This window comes from Dasypus novemcinctus, chromosome 7 (assembly GCF_030445035.2).
Source record: "Dasypus novemcinctus isolate mDasNov1 chromosome 7, mDasNov1.1.hap2, whole genome shotgun sequence".
Lineage (NCBI taxonomy): Eukaryota > Metazoa > Chordata > Mammalia > Cingulata > Dasypodidae > Dasypus > Dasypus novemcinctus.
In genome coordinates, this window is record NC_080679.1 from 94,709,701 (window position 1) to 94,733,164 (window position 23,464).

A 23,464-nucleotide genomic window follows, 5' to 3' on the forward strand; every position below is an offset into this window, starting at 1 on the left:
CTTGGGTTGTTTCCGTCTTTGGGAGATTGTGAATAATGCCTCTGTGAACATCAGTGTGCAAATATCTTTTCAAGTCCCTGCTTTACGTTCTTCTGGGATATACCTAGTAGTGGGATTGCTGGGTCAAATGGTAATTCTATATTTAGCTACCTGAGGAACTGCCAAACTATATTCCACAGTGGCTGCATCATTTTACATTCCCACCAGCAGTAAATGAGTGTTCCTATTTGTTCACATCCTCATCTCTTGTAATTTTCTCTTTTTCTTAATAGTAGCTATTCTAGTGGGTGTGAAATGATTTCTCATTATGGTTTTGATTTGCATTTCCCTAAATTTGTGATGTTAATTGTCTTTTCTTGTGCTTTTTACCCATTTGCATATCCTCTTTGAAGAAATAACTTTTTAAGTCATTGGGTCATTTATAAAAAATGGTAATTTGTCTTTTTATTATTTAGTTGTAAGGATTTTCTATATATCCTGGATATTAAACCCTTATCAGATATGTGGTTTCCAAATATTTTCTCCAGTATAATAGGTTGTCTTTTTACTACCCTTCTACAAAGCCCTTTGATGCACAAAAGTTTTTAATTTTGAGGAGGTCCCATTTATCTATTTTTCTTTCATTGCTTGTTCTTAGGTTGTTATGTCTAAGAAACCACTGCCCAACAAAAGATCTTAAAGATGCTTCCTTACATTTTCTTCAAGGAGTTATGCAGCCCTGACTTTTATAGTTACAGATTTCATCCTATTTGTGTTAATTTTTGTATATGGTGTGTGATAGGGGTCCTCTTTCATTCATTTGCATGTGGATATCCAGTACTCCCAGCACCATTTGTTGAAGAGACTATTCTTTCCCAATTGAGTGAACTTGGTAACCTTGTCAAAAATCAATTGAATATAGGTGTGAGAGTCTACTTCTGAATTCTCCATTCAATTTCATTTGTCTGTATATCTATCTCTGTGCCAGTACCAGGTTGTTTTGACCATTTTAGCACGGTAATATGTTTTAAAGTCAGGTACTGTGAGTCCTAGAATTCATTGTCTTCTTTTTCAAGAGGTTTTTGGCTATTCAGGGCCCCTAACTCTTCCAAATGAATTTGCTAATTGGCTTATCCATTTCTGCAAAGTAGACTGCTGGAATTTTGATTGGTATTGTGCTGAATCTATAAATCATTTGAATAGAATTGACATCTTAACAAAGTGGTCTTCCAAACCATGAACTCAGAATGTCCATTTATTTAGGATTTCTTTGATTTCTTTTAGCAATGCTTTTTAGTATTCTGTGTAGAAGTCCTTTACATTCTTAGTTAGATTTCTTCCTAGATACTCAATTAGGTTGCTATTGTTAATGGAATTTGTTTTTTGATTTCCTCTTCAGATTGCTTATTACTAGTATAGAGAAAAGCTCCTTATTTATGCAAATTTATGTTGTACCTTGCCAGTTTGCTGAATTTTTTATTAGCTCTAGTAGCTTTGTTGTAGATTTTTCAGGATTTCTATATTTAGGATCATGTCATCTGCAAATAGTGGAAGTTTTACTTCTTCCTTTCCAATGTGGATACCTTTTATTTACTTTTCTTTCCTAACTGCTCTGACTAGAACTTCCAGTACAATGTTGAATAACAGTAACAACAGTGGGCATCCTTGTCTCATTCCAGAACTTAGAGAGAAAGCTTTCAGTCTTTTACCATTGAGTATGATGTTAGCTGTGAGTTTTACATATATGCCCTTTATCAAGTTGTAGACATTTACTTCTATTTCTGTACTTCTTTGTGTTTTTATCATGATAGGACCCTGAATTTAGTCACATGTTATTTCTGCATCAATTGAGATAATCATGTGAGCTTTTTTGCCCTCATTTTGTTAATGTGGTGTATTCCATTAATCGTTTTTCTTATGTTGAACCACTCTTGCATACCTGGGATAAAACTGACTTGATCATGCTGCATAATTATTTTGATGTGTTGTTGGATTCAATTTGCAAGTATTTTGTTGAGGATTTTTGCAACTATATTCATAAAATAAATTGGACTGTAATTTTCTTTCCATGTGGTATCTTTAGCTGGCTTTGGTATGAGGATGATGTTGGCCTCACAGAATGACTTAGGTCATTCTTACCTCTTCAATTATTTGAAAGAGTTTGAGCAGGATTGCTATCAACTCTTCTTGGAATGATTGGTAGAATTCACCTGTAAAATCATGTGGTCCTAGACTTTTCTTTTTTGGGAGGTTTTTGATGACTAATTTACTCTCTTTACTTATAGTTGATCTGTTGAGGTCTTCTGTTTCTTCTAGAGTCAATTTAGGTTGTCTAGAATTTGTCCATTTCATCTAGGTTGTCTAATTTGTTGACATGCAGTTGTTCATTCAGGTATTTCTTTAAAGACTTTCAATCTTTAAATATTTATAGAACACTTACAGTATGTCTAGTACAATGATATATACTGGGAATGCAAAAGTAAAGAAGATCTTACCCTTATTAAGATATTTGTAATTGTACCACAGAGATTATTGCAATGCTCAATTAAAATAGTGCATGATATGGGCATCATGAGGGTGGCCAACCTTCAATGGAAGAGGTGGTCAGGGAAAAATCCCCAGAGGAGGAGATCATTGTTTGAATCAGATGGTAGTCTCTTTACAAGTATTAACTTTTTGCTAAGCATAGACACACAGCTATGCTTAGAATGTTAATGTACATATTAATTTTATATTACAAATGAGAAAGTGAAGCAGTGAGAGGTCATACAGGTGACAGGGAATTTGAACTCTCACATTCTTGTCCCAGAGTCCCTAATTTCAGCCATCACCCTCAAGTTGTTATCAAGCATAGCATGGTTGGAGAAGAGAACCCCAAACAGAGAGAAAAGCAGGTGAAATGGCAAACAGGTAAGAAAGCCCAGGAACATAGGAGGTTGGAAAGCCGTAGGCAGTTTGGTATTGCTGGAATGATAAAGTATTAGTTGGCGAGTAATAAGAGAAAAGATAGGAAGGTAACAGACATCAAGTTAATGCAGGTCCTTTCTGTCATTCTGAGGAGTTTGAAATTTATCTTGAACTGATGGGGGAAGTGACATGATTGAATGTATTTTGAAAAGATTGCTCTTCTGAGTGAGGAGAATGGATTGGAGTGAATGCAGAGGCAGAGAGGGGATGAAATGCAAGAAGATTTATCTCTCAAATTACATGGATTGGCTTTTGTTTGGTTTGGTTATAGTATATACCACACACAATCAGATGCTTTTTTTTAACAGTTGATAATTTTAAATGCTTACAATTTGGAGTCTGACATAACGTCACCTAATTTAAACAATCAGTAATTATAATGATTATTATTATTATCATCTCTAAATCTGAACAGAAAATTAAAATAGAATTTTCATTTTATGGATTCAAGGGACTGTTTTAAATGGATATGTTTTCATAGTGCTTAAACATTTGTCTGTCAGATCTTGGATAAAGGAGAGCAGAGAGGTAAGCTGTGAATTTGCTTTGTCCAAATGCAATGAGTTCTTCTCATACATGAAGACGTTTCTACAAATAAGGATCTTAAGAAACTAGGTACAGCTATTCTAGTGCACTGTATGAACTGGAACTATAAGAGAAGTTATTTAATTCCGTTTCCTGAAATTGGGTACAAAACTTACAAAGAAACACCATTTGGCCAGTACGGCGTAGATATATGTATAGAAACAAGCATGATATTTTGAATACCAAGTACAAAATGTTAGATGAAGACTGCTAGAATTTGTTTCTATCAGGTAAAAATATTAGTTTAAAATAACATCCAAAATACATTAATCAGATTTAGGACTAGGGAAAAATCTGGTGGAAAGTACGAAAGGTGGACAACATCTACTAAAGAAAAAGCATTTACCTATATTTAAACAAATAAAAGCGAAAAAAATTTATTTCTTAACAACTAGCTGGCAGGTAAAATACATGACTATTAATGCAAAAGATCAAACTGATAATAACCTAAAAGCCAAAAAATGGAATGGGGTAGCATTTCCTACTTTTTTGAAGGAAAGGACGTATTTTGTCTTTTGTATCATCTATTACACCAAAATAAATGATGCTATGAGAATTATCTACTTGGGAAAAGGCATTAACCATCAAGTTAGATTAAATTATTTTCCTTAATCAAGTCTATATATTTAAAGAAACAGGTACTTCAGTTTTGAGTTACTTGTAATATATAGCATTTATTTTTGCTGTAGTTCACATTGTTTTGAAAAGTGTGAATGAAGAGGAAGTAGGGCTAGACTGCTCATAAGATTTCATGCCCTTAAATTCTCTTAAATGATCAACTTCTTGTAAAAGTAAGGAATGGAGGAATGACACTGAATTTTGGACCAAGAATGGTGTTGGTCATTGGTTTTGAAGGATTCTGTGGCACAAAAGAATTTTCTCTATTTATTAAATGGGACGAGGAATAGTACCATTCTGTGAAGATTAGAAAAGCTGCTGTAAGGAATAAATAAATAATGCTTATTAAGTGCTTAACTCAGTGCCTACAACTGAATAAAAGAAGTTTCACCTTCCTTCCATTCCTTCTCATTTTTCTTATATTCCAAAAATATCTAGAGGGGAGATATTTTTAATTTTGGAAAAAGAAATGTGGAAGTCATATCCAAATCCAAACTTCTTCTGCTGTTTCTTTCCTCTTCTTTGTCTTCTTCTTGTTATTATTTTCATTTGTTATTATTATATTCATTATAGCTTGAATAATTTGGCTTCAATAAGAAATCAGTAGAAAAGTACCAGGATAGACCTCTTTCAAAAAAATATCTCCTTTTCCTGTCTGTTTTGTTATTTTCCAGAAATTTCACATTGAATAATTCATCTGCTAATGCCAAACATTGATCTGGCTTCTTCAAAATAAAAATGTATTTACAGGAGTAGGCTTCAAACCTTTTTCTTTGGTAGCAGAATGCTTATTAAAATAAACACTAATGGCGTTTTGAAATACAAAACAAGTAACAACAGAACTACTCTGGTTGAAGGAGGGTGAGAAAGTCAGAAGCAGAGAACATTAAGCTAAAAGAGCGTATTTGGGAAACTATTATCCTAGAGAATGTCATGTTTCCCTGCGAATAAGCTTTGCAATTAATTTTCCACAAAGGTCACAAAAAAGTTTAGTGTAGCTGGATTACAAAGGCAACAGCAAGTGAGATGTCTTTGGAATTGAGGCTGGTATTTAATTGGCCCAATCTTATTTCTGAGGATATCGTGGCTCACCAACAGGTACAAGAGTATGTAATCAGTACTTATGTGTGCACTAGTCTGCTTTTCCTAGAACCATTTTATAGGTATTTTTAGTCACTCACCAGACTATGAGGTTTCTATCTCCCTAGGACAAATTTGTTTAGGATTATAAAGTATTATAATTTGAGCAAGTTAATGTTTCAAATGGGCCTAGCAATTTTTAAATTCATAGGTGATACTGGAGTACTTATACTAAGAAATTTAAGAGCCACTACTGATTGATTGATTTGGAAATTACTCAGTTATCAGTCATGAAGCCATGTCCAGATGTTCATTAGTTATTGCTTATTCAGAGAATTGGCTAGATTGGTCTTTATATATTTTTAGATTTATTAGTGTGTGAACATATACTGTAATTACGAGAGGCAGATGAGCAACCATCTGCAGATATTTCTCCTCTTCTCAAGGACTTTCAGATCAAACTGAGTCATATCCCACTAATGAGTTTCCCCTGGATTAAAGCTTTACAGCACTGTAAATGATAATAATTATGGTGCTGAAAACATTATGTTGCTTTGAACTAAAAATTTCCTTTTCTGTTCTTTCATCCTTTTAAAATAACTTCTAAAATAAATAACTTCTTGTATGATATGTTAATAAGCCCTTTAGACCAATGGTTTTAGTTTTGTTTTATATGGAAACTTATCGATAAAAAAGCAATCTATTTTTAGATCACAGTTTGGGAACTAAAAGAAGCAACTTGCATTTCTTTGTTTGATGGCTACTTTGAGAAAATATTTATTTGAAATGTCTATGATAGAGAGATCTCTTCGAAGTTCTGTAGGCATTTCTGTCATAGCCTAATATTCTAAATGTAACATTCAATTTTCTACCAGCAATTTTTGCTCATTAAAAAGTGAATACACAGAAATTATTTGAAACAGCACTAAAATACATCATTTTAATATTGTAGAACAAAATAGTATTGTTTTGTATGGCTTTTTGGAGAACACTAGCTTATTTTCAAGTTATAAAAGATTATTGGGTTTTGCAAAGTTAATTCAGAGAAATATAAAACTAGAGTATTCAGTTTGAAAGATTTCATGCTAATTTCATTGTTACATTATTTAACACGTATTTACTACATGTCTAAAATGGGCAGAGGCACAGTGGCTTTGGTGGTTCAGTGGTAGAATTCTCACCTTCTCTGCAGGAAATCTGGGTTTGAGTCCCAAACAATGCACATTATGGCAGGTGCTATGACTTCCTATATTCTACCCTGTGTCATACCTCCCTCCCCCTTGTTTGGGAAGTGGGTTTGGCTCAACTGATAGAGCATCCCCCTACCACATGGGATGTCCAGGGTTCAAACCCAGGGCCTCCTGACCAGTGTGGTGAGCTGGCCCACGCTGATGCACACAAGAAGTGCCGTGCCATGCAGGGGTGTCCCCCACATAAGGGAGCCCCGTGTGCAAGAAGTGTGTCCTTTTAGGAGAACCGCTCCAAGCGAGAAAAGCGCAGCCTGCCCAGGAGTGGCACTGCACACACGGAGAGCTAACACAGCAAGATGACACAACAGAAAGAGACACAGATTCCCAGTGCCGCTGACAAAAATGCAAGTGGACACAGAAGAACACACAGCAAATGGACACAGAGAGCAGACAAGGGGGAAGGGGGAGGGGGAGAGAAATAAATAAAAAACAACTCTTAAAAAATAAAACAAAATGGGCAGAATTCCATGGTATTGTGTTGGTTTGGAGCTGTATGTACCCTAGAAAAAACATGTCCTTAAATGTAATCCATTCCTGTGAACCCATTTTATTTATTTATTTATTTATTTTAAAGATTTTATTTTTTTATTTATTGCTCTCCCTCCCCCTTTGTGCTTTTTTTATGTGGGGTGGCTGTCCTTGCGGGGTGCACTCCTTGCACGTGGGGCTCCCCAATGCAGGGGACACCCCTGTATGGCACTGCACTCCTTGCGCACGGCAGCACTGTATGTGGGCCAGCTCACCACACGGGTCAGGAGGCCCTGGGTACCAAACTCTGGACCTTCTGTATGGTCGATGGACACTCTATCAGTTAAGCCACGTCTGCTTCCTTGAATCCACTTTAAGTAGGACCTTTTGATGAGGTTACTTCAGTTAATGTGTAGCCCAGCTCAATTTGGATGGGTCATCATCTTATTACAGGAATCCTTTTTAAGCAAAATGAAATTCAGGCAGAGGGAGAAGAAGCCAAGGGAAGCAAGAGCTGAAGGTTAGTGGAGCCCAGATGAGAAAGAAGAGTCCAGGAGAGACAACCATGCACATTGCCATGTGACAGAAAAGCCCAGATGAAGGATCACTGGCAGCCAGCCCCAGAACACCCATCTTCAGAAAGCATCACCTTGATAACACCTTGATTTGTACTTTTTCTTAGCCGCAAAACCATGATCTAAGAAATTTCCATTGTTTAAGCCAACCCATTGCATGATATTTGCTTAAGCAGTCAAGGAAACTAAAACAGGTATATATGTTAGTGCCTGAAGGTTTTGATATCCCACTGGGAGCAACAATCATAAAATCAAACAAAAATAACTTCAAGCAGAACTAAATTGGTGCCAAAATATAGACTCAAGCAATGTCCAGAAAGAAGAACGATAAATAGAAAGGATCAATTCTGGATAGTGATTATCAGTCTCTGATCTGCCAGGACTTCTTTTTTTTTTTAATTAATTTTTATTTTTATTTTAAAAGAAGTTTTAGGTTCATAAATGTTACATAAAAAATACAAGGGATTCCCATATGCCCCATTCCCTTCTCCCATACTTTCCCACAACAACAACATCTCTCATTAGTGAGGTTCATTTGTTATGATTGAGGAACACATATCGAACCATTGCTACTAACTATGGATTACAGTTCACATTATGGTTTGCACCCTGTTTTGTACAATTTTGTAGGTTGTGACAAAATATACAATGACCTGTATCCATCACTGCAATGTCATGCAGGACAACTCCAGTGTCCTGAAAATGCCCCATATTATGCCTATCCTTCCCTCTCCCATCCCTCAGAACCTTTGATGGCCACTGTCTTTATATCAATGATAAGAGTTCTTCCATCGCTAGAAGAATAATTAGTCTATTTAGAATAATAAGTCTACTATAGTCTATTGCTCATTCCCCAGTCTTGAAGACTTTGGGATGGTGATGCCCTCTCTACTTCTAACTGAGAGAGAGTTTAGCTCCTGTGGAGCAGATGGATAGAACTACCTTGCTTGAAGTTGCGGTCACTTTCTGTTCTTTGGGATGGGCGTTGTCCATCATCATCTCCTTGTTAGTTGTCCTAGGCAAGTCCAGTGAACAGGAGAATAGGTGTTGCAACTTTGGTGAAATTCAGGGCTCAATTGGCACATGGATGGATCAAAGATTTAAATCTCTGGGATATATATTTATCAAGAGTACTGCTAATTTTAGGCTGAAGTAAAAGGGGCAGAAGAGCCATCTGTAGAGTCTAACACTGTTACACTGAGGAGCATGACTCCAAAGTAAGGCCCACTGAAGAGGTGCTGAATTCCTGAGCTGTCTGCCCTGCATTACAGTTTCTGGATATCTCTAGAGCCCTCAGAAACCCCGCTATTGGATGCACTGTTGACTGTGGCAATCAATGAGATCTTGCTGAGATGTGCGTCTAAGTGTAACATCTAGAATGACTTCCTGACTCACTTTGAAGTCTCTTAGCCATAAAAACTCAATTTGTATTTACCATTTCCCTTTTTGGGTTAAGGTCTTTTTCCAGGTCTGCCAAGAATTCTAAACTGCTCAGAAATGTATTGGCTCTGTCTATCTATATCCATCTATCTATTTATCTAACTATCTATCTATCTTAACAGAGATTTCTAAAATACAATAATGACCAACTGTTATCATTTATAAAAATAAAGAAATACATGCTTAGAAATAATATATATTCTCTGGGGGTTCATATATGTGTATGTTTTGCCAAAGTAATGCCTAGATAAAGGAAGAAAGGGCACTAGTATTAGGAATGGTGGTAAATAGGACTTTAGGTTTATCTCTGGTATTTAACATATTACTGAAGTGGATTACACATACATTGAAGGGCGTATCATAAACTGGATATGCCAGTGTAATCACCACTACAGAAGTCCCTTTCCTGTTCTATTCCAGTCACAACATGTCCCTCAACAGTAATTGTTATCAAATTTCAAACAGCATATATACGCTTGCCTGATATTAAGGTCCTATACTAAGTAGTGGAATGGATGGGTCATAGCATATGCATATGTTCAACTTTAGTAAATATTGCCAAATATTTTTTCCAAAGTGGATGAACCAGTTTATGCTCCCACTAATAGTGTATGAGAATTCTGATTGTGCCGCATCTTCACAAACACACAGTGTTTTCTGACTTCTTTTCATTTATTCATACTAATGAGCATGTAGTTGCATCTTATTATTAATTATTAATTTACAAGTCCCTGATGAGTAATGAAGTTGTTCACTTTCTCATGGGATTATTGGACCTTTGAAAATATCTTTTTGTGCAATGTCTGTTTGGGTTTTTGTTCATTTTTCCCTTACGTGTTCCTTCATTTTGTTATTGATTGCTAAGTATTCTCTATATATTCTGGATTTGAATCATCAGAAGTGGAAGTACCAAATATCTGATTATCCTTTGTCTCTTCAGTCATTGTTGGTGAGCTACATGAAACCTTATACCATAAATCAAAGAGTTGACCTCTGCTCCTTGATTGTCTAACTCTATTTAGTAAATCTAAGATTTATTCATGTCAGTGATTTATTTTCTGTTTGCTTACTACAGCTTACCTTGGCAATTTTATAACAATAGTCATATTAATATTCATGAGAAGGTGTGCAAAATCTGAAATATTAAGATCAATTTATATATGTTGCATAATACCACAGCTTGTAAAAGTTTATGTGAAAATGAAGGTTTTTTACATGACTAAAATAAAGACATTGGATTTTCCAGAACTGATTGTGTCATTCATTACAATTTTGTTCCATTTATTAAAGATATTCAAAAAATTATTTATTTAAAGAAATCATGATACTAATATTTTTAAATTTCTCTCTAATATTCATTAGTATTCATATTGGCATCCTCATTATGTATGTATATATTACTGTATTTATATAGTAGCGACCCTTTAAGTATTTGTTAACCTTATAAGTGACAAATGACGGTGTATTTAAGTTGAATATCAATTTACTAGCATTCAAAATAATTAACTGTTTAATTCACCAAGATGATTGCAATGAAAATAATTGCATCTGAGTTAATATCTGTATTTTATCCTCTCTAATAAACTATTTAACTATCTTTTAATCCAAAACCTCATTGCTATGCACATTTGAAAATTTAATTCATAAAATATATATATATATATATTTATTTATCTCTGATGGGGAATACTATAGAGTTCTAGAACCAAGAATTTATATCTGGATAACTAGTGATCAGAAAAAAACTTAATTCTGTGGAGGATAGAAAGCAAAGTCTTAGGACTCTCATAAATCTTTGAATTCAGTACAAAAATATAAAAACTTGGGGATCTTCTGGAAATGACCCAAAAATAAGGTGGATTATTGAAAAGATTCCCTTGTTCATCCCTTCTAGTCTTTTCTTTACCCCGGGAATTGGAACAAAATGACATTATCTAGAGTGGTGGGAAGATATGACACAATTTACTCAAGTTTATATTTTACTGGTTAAGTGCACAGACTCTGGGATGTGCCAGGGAGTAATTTGGAGTCTTGTACCTGCTACTTATTAGCATATAAAGTTGAGCAGTATAGTTAACCTTTCAAAGTTTCACTTGCTTTTTCTGACAATCAGACAAAAACAGTATCCATCACGATTTTACAATAAAGAAAATGGCACATCTGAAATATCTCAACATATTAGGCACAATTTATATGTTAGCTATTAAATTATTAAAATTATTATGTACTAAACATTTACTAAGCTTTCTTTTTCCTTTTGTGACCCTTCTATTCAGCTAGCATACTTTTAATATTAACATTGAACATAATAAATACATTTATTTCATTTATTTTTAAATAGAAAAATCCATTCTGTTCATTTCTCTAGATAGAATTTCTCTAACAATCTATATATAAAATGTTTAAAATCTATGTGTAAAGTGTGGTTCCCTTATTTTTCCTTCAATAGACAACTAAAATGTACTAAGAAAAATTTCGTGCATAGTTTATTGTTTGAGCATTGCTTTTCACCAGTCCTTTTATCTGTATTTCTTGAGACAAAAACAAAACAAACAAGGAAAAAAAACCCACAAAACCTCCAGCCCCACCTTTCAGTCTCAAAAGAATGTTTTGCTCTCAGAATTTTGAGAATGGGTGAGGAAACAATGATGAACTGCTACTGTTTGCTTGAATGTAATCTTAAAAAGCCAATAAAACAGTCTGAAATTTTTAACTATTACATTTACAACATCCTAAACTCAACAAATCATATTCCGGGCTCCATACAATCCTGGGTGAAATCTCTGAGCCACATTGGCCCACTTTGAAATTTATATTTGGAATATGAAGGTCTTTCAGGGAATGACTGAACCAAGTGGAAAGATGAAAGGATCAACCACATCTACAAGGGCAGAAAATTCTGTTTGAAGGCATTTTAAAAATATATGGTTTTTTTACAGAAGCTCTGAGATGGAACATTTGTTACAAATTATGAAATAATCTCATCAGACTATGACCACTAACCATAGTCCATAGCATACATTTGGCACACTTTTTCCATATCCCCCCATTATCAACACAGTACATCTTTGGCGTTGATGCAAGGATATTGCAGTATTGCTGTTAACCACAGTCCATTGGTCGCAACAATTATATTTTTCCCATGCTTCTGGTCCGAAGGTTTTATTTCCAGGAATATAGTTCTGAGATGAAGAAAGATAACTTTCATAAATTATGTCTAAGGCATACTTGTCATTTAGTTTTCCACAATTTTTATTTGAAAGTTGAAGGGAACATTTTAAGTGTTACCCAGTTTTGTTACAGGTCTCCTGTATCTGTTGGTGGAAACTCTCTTCATTGTCAACCTTATGTTGGTTATAATTTGTGGCAATGCCCAAAGTCTGAGGTACATTGAAAAATAGAAAAACCAATGTTAAAATCACCCAGGCCACTTATATATACATGAGCACTTTTAAAATTTTTCTTTAAAAAATAGTCATTGGAGAATTATTTCCTCTTCAAATGTACATTATTTTAAAAATTATGATGGATTTTTAAAAGTGTATTTGGTCACATTAGTAGAAAATTAAAATATGAACCACAAAGGATATTGACTTTGTTTATAATCTTTTCTGTTTTAAATAACATTCTGAAGAAGAAATTGGATAGTCAAACTTAGAGAGACTGGTATCATGTTCAAAACCAAGAAAACAATGCTTATGAGTGAGTGCAAGTGTGTGTGCACACAAGCGTGTGTGTCTGTGTGTGTGTGTTTGTGAGAGGTAGAGAGAGAGAGGGAAGGAAAGAGGGAGAGGAGAGGACGGGGAGGGGATGGTGCATTCTGTGTTTGTAAAGGTGAATGGTGGTTATTTACTATGGTTGAGAGACTTCAAAAAAGAGCTAGGTAGGGGGAAGCTTGGAGAAAATTTCTAAAAGTTCTTTCATTTTTCTTTCCATCCCTATAACCCTAAGGCTTCTTTGTATTTATTTCCTCATCTATTAATTATGTGGTCTATAGAGAATCAGCCTGCCTATTTCACAGAATTATTTCAGTAATCAATTTTGATTTTATATGGAAAATTATTTTGATAATACAACATATTAAATACTTTGTCGTGTTATAATTGTTTAGAAGAGTGTCAGATACATTCCGTATGTACAATTTCCAGATGTTTTACATTAGGGATATCTCATATGAATTCTGATTTTAACATTACGAATTTGATTATCTGGTACCTTATTATTGTAGCAACACAATGTTAGGGAAGGACATGCCTGAACTATTAAGTTAATATTTACCTGTGGTAAAATTGCAGTTCTGTTGAATGCATGAATCTGGGAGCCTGAGTTTCTTTAGCATAATTAATGGATATGTTAATCTTCATCCTGCAGGACAATGCTGCAGATTAAATGTACTAATGGAAATGTCTACTTTAGCATGGACCAGATGTTTAATAAATATTGATTTTATCTAATGGTCTGTAGATCAAAGCATTAGTTGACCTGAGAAAACATCTGAAAATCTCTTTCTTGGTTAATGTGATCACTCTTCTTCTAAATTCTAAATAGTGGACCAAAATATGTTTTAAAAAGCTTAGAGAAACACCTCCCACCAAGTGATGCTCCCATGAGACTGACACCAATGGTCTTTCATTCTGTCATCCCAACTGTGAGGTAATTTTTACCTTAAAATATTAACTATTACATAACATAGTTTAGAAACCTAACTTTTCTCATTTGTGTTTCATTTTTTCTATGTTCAAGGAAGGAAAAAAAATCCTAACTTGCTGAATATGACTTAAGAATAATAGACTTTTGGCAAAAAGTAAAATCATCATGCTACAGGAGTACCATTTTACATATACTCCAGTTACCTAAGTATAAATTTTAAAGCTGTAAAAATGTAAATAGAAGGCCCGTTTTTTCTGAAATGACAAATGCAGCAAACTCCTGCTAATCACTGTATTTATAGAATAGATATTTTAAATTCAGATTGTGTACATATTTTGTATATTCCAGAATAAGGATCAGGTTTAAGGTAAACTGCTAAAAACTGAAGAGAAATACTTCAGATCCACATTTATGACTCCCTTTGGCAATTTAATACTCTTTGGAACCGAGCATTAGAGTGTTTGCAAAAGAAAAACCTAACAGAAAGATAACTATGATTAATAAGCTGTGTTTTCTTTCCTCAGGGCTCTCCAAAATTTCTCCTGCTGGGTTGACATTTGCAAGGTTAGTGTTCCAAAAAGCTCTTCTTTCAAAAGCTCAAAGAAAACAATTTAAACATTTTTTTTACAGATTCAGAAATAAAGATAACCAAAACCCCTACTTTCTATAAATTGGGAGTTTTTTACACACATATTAATATGAACATCTTCAATAATTAATGATAAACACTTTAAAAATACTCCAATTGCATATCTAACTTTGGATTTTACTTTAAATTTACATTTAAAAACAGAGAAACGTGGCTTACCAACAGCATTTACTGAAAACATTTATTTTTGTAATTTCTTTTCCAAACATTATTAAAATTAGACACCTGAAATTAGTATAAAGCAATCAAAATATTTATGTAAATATTTTCCTATTTACTCGTGATTGAAGTTAAAAAAAAACAGACATGTACATCCACTGGCATCTTGTCTGATTAGACTTGCTTTAAATCCCCTATTACAAGAGTGAAAGGATATCCTGTTGAAAACATGTTAGAATTACTGTCTACAGCATTAGAAGGCCCAACTGGAATCAAGTGATGCATGATGTAACTGGGAGAAAGATTTACTCAGTATAAGGAGATACTTTGTACCAATTAACATTCCCTGCCCTCTGAAGCAGTGGCATGGAGTATTCAGCAGGAAATTGAGCTACCAGTTCAAGGATGATGCTTAGAGGATTAGAGAAATAACAGTGACCTTAGGCCTACTAAGGGGAATTTTACTGCACATTCTCAGTGACCAAGTTGTAAGTAAAAGTGCACTGAATTGTTAGGTGAAGATTTATTCAAAAGCAAGGATAGACTCAATGTTTATAGTTTTCCAATTAAAGCAATAAAGTTTCAATGATATTGTTAGGAAAAAATTCCCCATAACTAACTATTTTCATTATTGCAGATAACTAGTCCTTGCCCACCTGCTAATATGTTTTATATATTTGCATTTACATATACTGTCTTATGATTTTGCCAGTTAATATATTATTAACATGTATGTAGGTTTTCACCTACCTTTTACAAAAGTTAATGATGATAAAAATTATAATCATAATGATGATTTATTGCATCAGTTGCATGCACCTTATATGCCAGGCACTGTTGGAAACACATTTCAGGTTCTTGTATTATTCAATTCTCCCAACTCATTTCAGATGCGGTTTTTAGACCAAAAGAGTTTAAATATTTCCTCAAGTCACAGAACCATTAGAGGTGTGACCAGACCTTTATATGAGGCATATTCTCTAGACTATTCTATCATAATTTTCTAAATAATGAAAAATTTCTAGAGAGATTTAATAGAGGCAAATAGCCATTAGAATTTGAGTGGGAGAAGGGATTTCTAGTATTGAATATGAACTGATTAGTTTTTATCCCTATCTTCTTAGAATTAGCAATGTATACACTCTTGTATCACCCTATGTTAAATGGAAATAAAAGATGATAAGTTTTACTCCTTTTTGAGGAGCCTTAACTTGATGTATAGGAAGGAATTAGTACTTTGCTGTTTAGTGGACTGATCAGTAAGAGCAAATCCTAGAACCAAGTGGGTGGGGTGCGTAAATGCACCTTGAACTTTTTCTAGGGAGTGTGGAAGAAGTGGTACTCTGTGTCACAAGATTTCAAACCTTCCCAAGAATAAGATATGATTCTGCATTGAGAGCTCCAAGCATAAACAACCTTAAAGGGGTAAGGTGAGATAGAATCAGGATTCCCAAATTTTGAAACAAAGCCATGAGATTGCAAGAGTTCACAGAGAGGATGCTTCCTAACTAGCTGTTTTTTTTTAAGGAGTAGGAAAGAAAAAGGAAGTTTGTTTGCAATCAAAAGTACTTTCATTTTACTTAATTCTGTCCATTTTTCCCCTAACATAATTATACTGTTCATATCCTGGAATAATGCCCTAAAACTTCAATAATTTGCTCCAAGTGAAAGAGAAAATTTCTAGGAATCTCCCTTTCTGAGGCAGGAAGTCCTCCAGTTTCAATGCTTCTCTTTTACTTTACCTACTCACCTCTGTGCATTTTCTGGCTTTGCAATTGGCCTGGAATTAAACCAACAAATCCAAAATTAAGTCCTAATTTCTGGGTTCTGGACATTTCCATTGACTTGCTCTGACCTCTTTCCTCAGGATTCCCAAATTGCCTTGAAACGAAGCCATGAGATTGCAAGAGGTCACAGAGGGAGGGAGTGTAGAGAAAACAGAGAAGGTCACTCAACCCTGAGAGTATGGTTGTACCAGCATATCAGTCTGGTAAAAGTCAAGGAGTGCTTCTAGAGGCAGTAAACCAGAAAGAGGGGAGATATTGGCCTGAGGTTGAGATACAATCATTAATAACGCCAAGATCTAGGTGAGATATAGTCATTAAACTGTTGGTGCATTCAGAGTGGAGGATATAACTAGCAGAAACAAGGTCAAATGACTGAGAGGTCCATGTATTGGAAAGTTCATTCACATGAATTTTGAAGTACAGTGAAAATAGATAGAAGAGTAAAATGTGTGTTTCAACTGTAATTTCCTCTAATTGAATGACTGCTATAAGATACTGCTAACTACAGACTGCATTCGTTCACTTAAACAAGTTCTGTTATGTTATGCCATGATTTGAACTTTGCTCACAACAACTTATTAAAAGAACAAACAAACAAACAAACACATGAAAAATTGTGTTTTAATTGTGTTATTAAAGAATAACCAAGGCAGTGAAGAATTATAAGACAAAATCAGTGATAGGAAGGAAACCTGAAGAATTTAACCCAGAATTTGGGATTATTTTTCTCCTAAAGATGTCTGCCAATATTTTAAAGACAGCCAAAGAAGGCTCATTAAAATATTGTAAATCAAATTGAAATACAGATTCTGCTAAGGGAGGGGGACCTGAAAAACTCCATAGATTTTGGATAGAGCCCCAAAAGTCTAATGGGAGCAAAGATTAACCAGAAGTATACTGGTCCTCACAGAGACAGTAGCTCAGTTTTAAGTTGTCTCAAGCTCTGATTTTATTAAGGTGATCTTAGAGTGCCAGTTCCTAAGACCAGAAGTTAGCAAATTAAAACCCATAAGGCAAATCTGACCCACTACCTGTTTTTGTAGTGCTCATTTGTTTGTGCATTGTCTATGGTTGTTTTCTTATTGTAGCGGTAGAGATAAGTAGCTGTGAAAGAGACCACATGACCTTCAAAGTCTAAAATATTTACTAGCTGGACCTTCATAGAAAAAGCTAGCCAACCCCTTTTTTAGAGAATCCATTTGCCAGAAAATAGCCTAAGTCATCTCTAGAGGACGGTAACAGAATTCAACTTAATTTTATCCTACAATTTTTAACATTCAATGTCTAACTCTCAATCAAAATTAACAAATCATAAAGGGAAAAAACAAAGCAATATGACATGAGCAGAAGTAGACCCGGAGAAAGGGAGTCAGGTATAAGTACCTTTGAGGGTATGTAATCTCATAAAACTTTTTTGGAGGTATGGGAGGTGAGAAAGGGTATATGGAAACTGATAAAAGCTGCATTCTTGAGTCAATTATCTTTGAGGATAACTTGTGTTCCATCTCCTGGGGAACTTAAGAAGATATTGTAAAACATGTTTCAGAGTTATCATTCCAAGAGATGAGGAAGCTGGTGTATTTATCCATCAGCTTTCAGGCAACCATTGGATTGGGGTTACTTCTTCAGGCATTATTCCTTCAACATCACCAGCTTGCATTGCATGTAAACAAGTGTGTTCCTATAGGCAAAACAAAAGTGCAAAAACAAAGAAGAGGAAGAGCCTGCAATAATAAGCCTTTGAATTATAGAACTAAAAATGGACAGGACATTGATAGCACTTGTCACACAGGAAGCACAGAAGATGGAGTTATAAGACATGGATTTAAACATGATTGTACTTGATATGCTTGAGGAAATAAAAGAAAACATTGAGAGATTTGACAGAAACCGGACCATACAGCATAACCAAATGCAAATGCTATAATTAAAAGCTACAATTCCTGAAAGCAAGAACTTAATGTATGGCTCTAACAATGGATTGGCTGCAGTTGAGAAGAAAGTTAGTAAACTGGCATATATAGGTGAATAGAATACAGCCATAGGGAGTCCTGAATAGACAGAAAGGTGAAAAATACTGAAAAAAAATATAAAACATGAGATTCAATGATGAGAGATGGCTCTACTGTCACTGGAGACCCAAAAACAGAAGTTACAGTGACCAAGGCAAGAGAAATATATGAATTATTTACTAGTAAAATCACTGAAACCAAAATTCAGAGAGAGAATCTTGAAAGCAGCCAGATAAAAGAGAGACAAGTCTTTAAAGAAGCAACAACAAAAGTGATGGCTAAATTGTCAGTAGATAAAATGGAAACCAGAACACATGGTGTTTCTTCAAAGACCTGAAAATGGCCAATCTAGAATTGTATACTCTGAGTGCACCTTCCAAAGATGAAGATATTCCGCTTCTTCCCATGACATAGCAACTGAGCCAAAACTTGCAACCCTGACATAAACAAATTAAAGTCCGGGCAAAATACATAAACAACTCTTTTCAAACAATGGACAACCAGCAGCACAGAACTGTGATCTCTGTGGGAATGGAAACAAATAGAGGGATCTCCATATTTGTTTCAGCTTTCTTCCTGGAGGTTATTTCTGGGATGCAGCATATGCAGGGTGAACCCACACATTACTAGGCAATCTTACTTCTTTGTGAAGACAGATATTGAAGTTTGGAGTGCCTGAATTTGCAGGGCAGAGCTCCAGAAAGAGGTAGCTATGCAGACAAAGAGCTCCATAAATCTGCACTGGGGTCTGTATTAGGTGTGGTTTTTTCCCAGACATAATAAATTATCACAAGCCTAGCTGATTAAAACAACACATATTTATTATCACACAGTTTCTGTAGGTAAGAAATCAGAGTACAGAAGCCAGGTTTTCTGCTTCATGGGCTGACCAGGGTGCAATCCAGGTGAGCAGTGGAGTTGAGCACCATAGGCTCAACTGGGAAAAGATCTGCTTCCAATCTTCAGGTTGTTGGTCAAATTCATCTCCTTATGATTATAGAACCAAGAGCCTTGACTTCTTAATGGCTACTGGCTAGAGGCTGCCTTTAGATCCTAGAGGCCACCCACAGTTCCCTGCTGTATGCCCCTCTCTGCAGGCAGTTCACAACATGCCTGGTCTTCAAGACCAGTAGGACAGTGAGTCTCTCTTCCAGTCTGCCAAGATAATGCAAGTTAATATAGGGAGTAGTATTCCATCACCTTTGCAATATTTTATTTACTAGAAGAAAGTCACAAGTCCTGCCCACACTCAAGAAGAGGAGATTATACTAGGAGAAATACCAAGGGGCAAAGATCATGGGGACCATCACAGGTGTCCTAGACTATATGGCTGAATTTCAATCTACACATTATAGAGTGAAAATCCACAAGACCAAGTAGAAAAGGACTTTCAAAAAAAAAGTACCAGGTCTCAGTAAGACACAATATCAAGAGCTCACATAGGGTCAGGGGTCATTTGGGTTATCACTCAAAATGAGAACTCCAAACCCAAAAGACAATGTAGGTGACTAGACTCAGGTCTTTCACCTCTGGTTGCCCCAGATTTTTAAAGTTACTTGGGTAATTATAATGATATATATATATATATATATATATATATATATATATATACCTAGCCTATTTGCTTTAATTAAAATAATTAACAAGCCTTAATTACTGTGACCTGTTGCAAATTAGTACCCAGTATGAAGAGCCCACTATTGGGATGAATGCCATTTTAGGAGCAATATGAGCAAAGTTCAAGGAACCACTTAACGAATGTAAATATTCTAGCAAGAATGGGGAAATGTAATTGTTTCTGGGTCTATCTCAAAGATATAAATTTAAAAGGCACTAACTGTTACCATCAAATTATTTTTCTCTACTGCAACCAATTTGTTATGTTCTTTTACCTTCCCTTTCTATTTCTGTTCTCCACCCCATGCACAAAATAAAATTAAAGCTTAAAAGAAAAGTTCAAGTAGTGAAAAAATTCAGGGAAAAATGTAATGAACCATCATTATTTAGTGAGGCAATCCTGTCTGTATAAGAAATTCAATAATCATAACAGGGAAATTTCAAGAATATAGATGCATGTGACTGGATTCTTTGAATAAATTACTTCTGACACTACTAAATATATATTTTAAAGCTTTGTAAACAATAAATATTTTAGAATTCAAAAACACATTTAATGTATATGTCCATTGACTCAGAAATACTATATCTAGGAATTTATAAAAGTATATATATATTGTTCACATGTGAAATGGCGTAAGTGCAAAGTTATTACATTTTGTTGCATTATTTGTGATCACGAAATACTGGAAACGATCTAATTTGGCTAAATAAATATGTGCATTAATTGATAAAATACTACACAATTATAAAACAGAATAAACTTGGGAAACTATATAGTAGTTTTGGAATACTTCCATACATCAGACCTATGAAATAGTTGTTATTTTTATTCCTATTACACTGGGGAGGAAACTGGGACTATAAAGAATAACCAGTATGTCCAAAGAAGTTATACCTGGTTGGAGGTAGAATGGGATTTAAGCCAAGGCAGTCACTGAAAATGCTTTTGCCACCTAGAATCACCATATGTCTTGATTTACCTGTAGAAATTATTACTAACACTCTCCCTCATGGGCACATGTGTTTTGGTTTGGGTGATGAAATTTATCACATAGAGTTGGAATCTCTTCCTAAGAGAGGAGAAATGACCAAAATGTACTTTCTGCAAACATGTCGTACTGGATTTCATTTCAGTAATTTAATTTTTTTCTCATTATTATTTTTTTAACCGTAAATTTTATTTTAATATTCCATCATTACATTTCAATAACCATACATTAATTCTAATCTTTCACAGAACATTTTAGTTTTTCTCAGTTTTCCAAGTTTAGTAGCATTGGCTTATAATAATTATGTCATGTGCATTTAAAATCCATTTGTAAATATAAATATGCCCCTTCCCTTCTGTTTTCTAATAGCCACACTGAATTTCATATCCTGGAAAAGAACCTTTAAAAATGTGCATCTTGCATGAAGCAATGAAAACTAAATTCATTCATTTGAATTTTAAGGACTATTAGGATATCTAGAGTTGGTCTCTTTTAATACATGCATTACAATTTTAAGTTATCTTATTAAGGCTACCATACTATGATATTAAACATATTTTGTAACTATATGCATGTTATTAAGTGAATGGAAACATTAGGTAAAATAATTCAAGGTATCCAATGGTGAGAGATTGGGTTCATTATTTCTTCTTCTTTTTTCTTTCTTCTTTTTTTTTTTGATATTGGGGTAACTAAAATACTAAATCTAATTTTTTATTTTAAAGAAATCATCAAAGAATAAAGGATTCATAATGAGAGATTATATTGTTGACATTAAATTGGTTCAAAGGTATCTTCTTTCATGGCTTTGAAACAATGATCCAGCACATCAAAGAAAGGAAAAGAAAGCTTAGTTATGAAACAAGAAATTTTGAGGGGACTCCATTAATCAAGTCTTCTTTTTAAATCATGGCACAGTATATATACTTCTCTTTTACATTTTCAAAACAAGTTTTATTTTTCTTCCAGTCATCTTTGCACTGCTTATTTCAACTTTATTTTCATCTAGATTATGCCTGTAAGTGGCAAACTAATGGTCTATGTGATATAAGTGGTGCACTTTTCCAACTTTCTAGTACTTAAATCCATTTTTAAAAATTTAGTTTTGGGATCAGGACTGATTATTGAAAAAGGTTATATTGAGGGCCTTCTGGATCCATCAACACAGGATAAAAAAGTGATAACTTCTCATAGCATCCAAAAATTATTAATTACTTTTCAAAGCATCCTAAGTCTCTTTAGTTTTGCTATATATCACATATTTAGAATTAAATTAAAATAACACTGAAATTATTTATCTTGTCTACAAAATCAGAAAGATATTGTGTAGTATCTCCTAATAGCAGGAAATAAATATTAAAAATTATACTTTTTACTTTACTTTAATACAGTAAAACCATCTCTAATTATGATGAATAATGTATCTGCAAATTAAAAAATATATACATATGCATATAAACTCATATATTTAATAAATACTTGAAGGGTATTCATTCAGATCCCTAGATAGAAGACCATATGGCTTTCTGAACAGGATAGATTAATAACCTGTTATGTAATACTTCTTCCTCAAATCTTTAAAGAAAAGAAGGAATGTGATGGTTGCCATTTCAAATATGGAAAGCCATGTCTTAAAAAGTGGTCTGGGGTGAATTAGAACAAATTTGAGGTATACCTCGTGAAATGAGGGACATATATAATAGTATTCGTGTTAGTACTTTTCCAACTGGTTTTTAATTTAGACTCATATATAACCAACTTAACCGAATATTCTGTTTTTTATAGCATTTGATTCTTTTTGGACGAGCCAGTATATAATGGGGAGGGCAAAATTATCAAAATAATTCTGTTTCAGACATTCATCTGGCTTAAAAGAGAGGAACATAAATCAAATATAATTGTGTGAATAATGTCCCTATTTTATATGACTATGATTTCTCTATAATTTCAGTAAATATAAGTCTCCTGACAATATCAGAATCCCAGAAGAGCTGAAACTATTGCAGATGAGCCACTGTCAAGCCAAAAGTAATACAATTTCTGCTATAACCAAATTAACTGATCCATTCAGATTTAAAGATTGAAACAAGAGAGATCTGTGTACATGTGTCTTTTTCTTTGCATACTAATGATGAGGTCTAGAATTTGTAGCTTACCTGGTTTCTAAGGTTCCTAAAAGATATCAATAGTCATGATTCTTCATAAGCACAAGCTTGGCTGAATTTTGTGTGATCTCTTCCAATTACACAATTGCTCCATTTTCAATCACTAAAGTAAATTTGACTTACGAGTTATGTTCAAGTAATTCCCAAATTACTTGAATACCTTCCCAAAGTTCTTATGCTATATTTTATGGATTTAATTTAGAAGTTGATTAAATCCTATGCAAAACTAAATAAAATATTAAGTCATTGATACACATCAAATAATATGCTTTTTTAAAAAATCAGTGATATATAAACATTTTTGGCTTACACAACTATTTGAAAATCTGTGTAAAGCTACAGAGGTAGTAGAGTTAATAGTGACAGGTGTTCTAACTCGTGTTCATCTGAAACAGGGTAGTTTGTTTATTGTCAGACACCTCAGCCCAGGCTTAGCTTTAGAATTCAGAATTGTCCACCAGGGTAAGATGG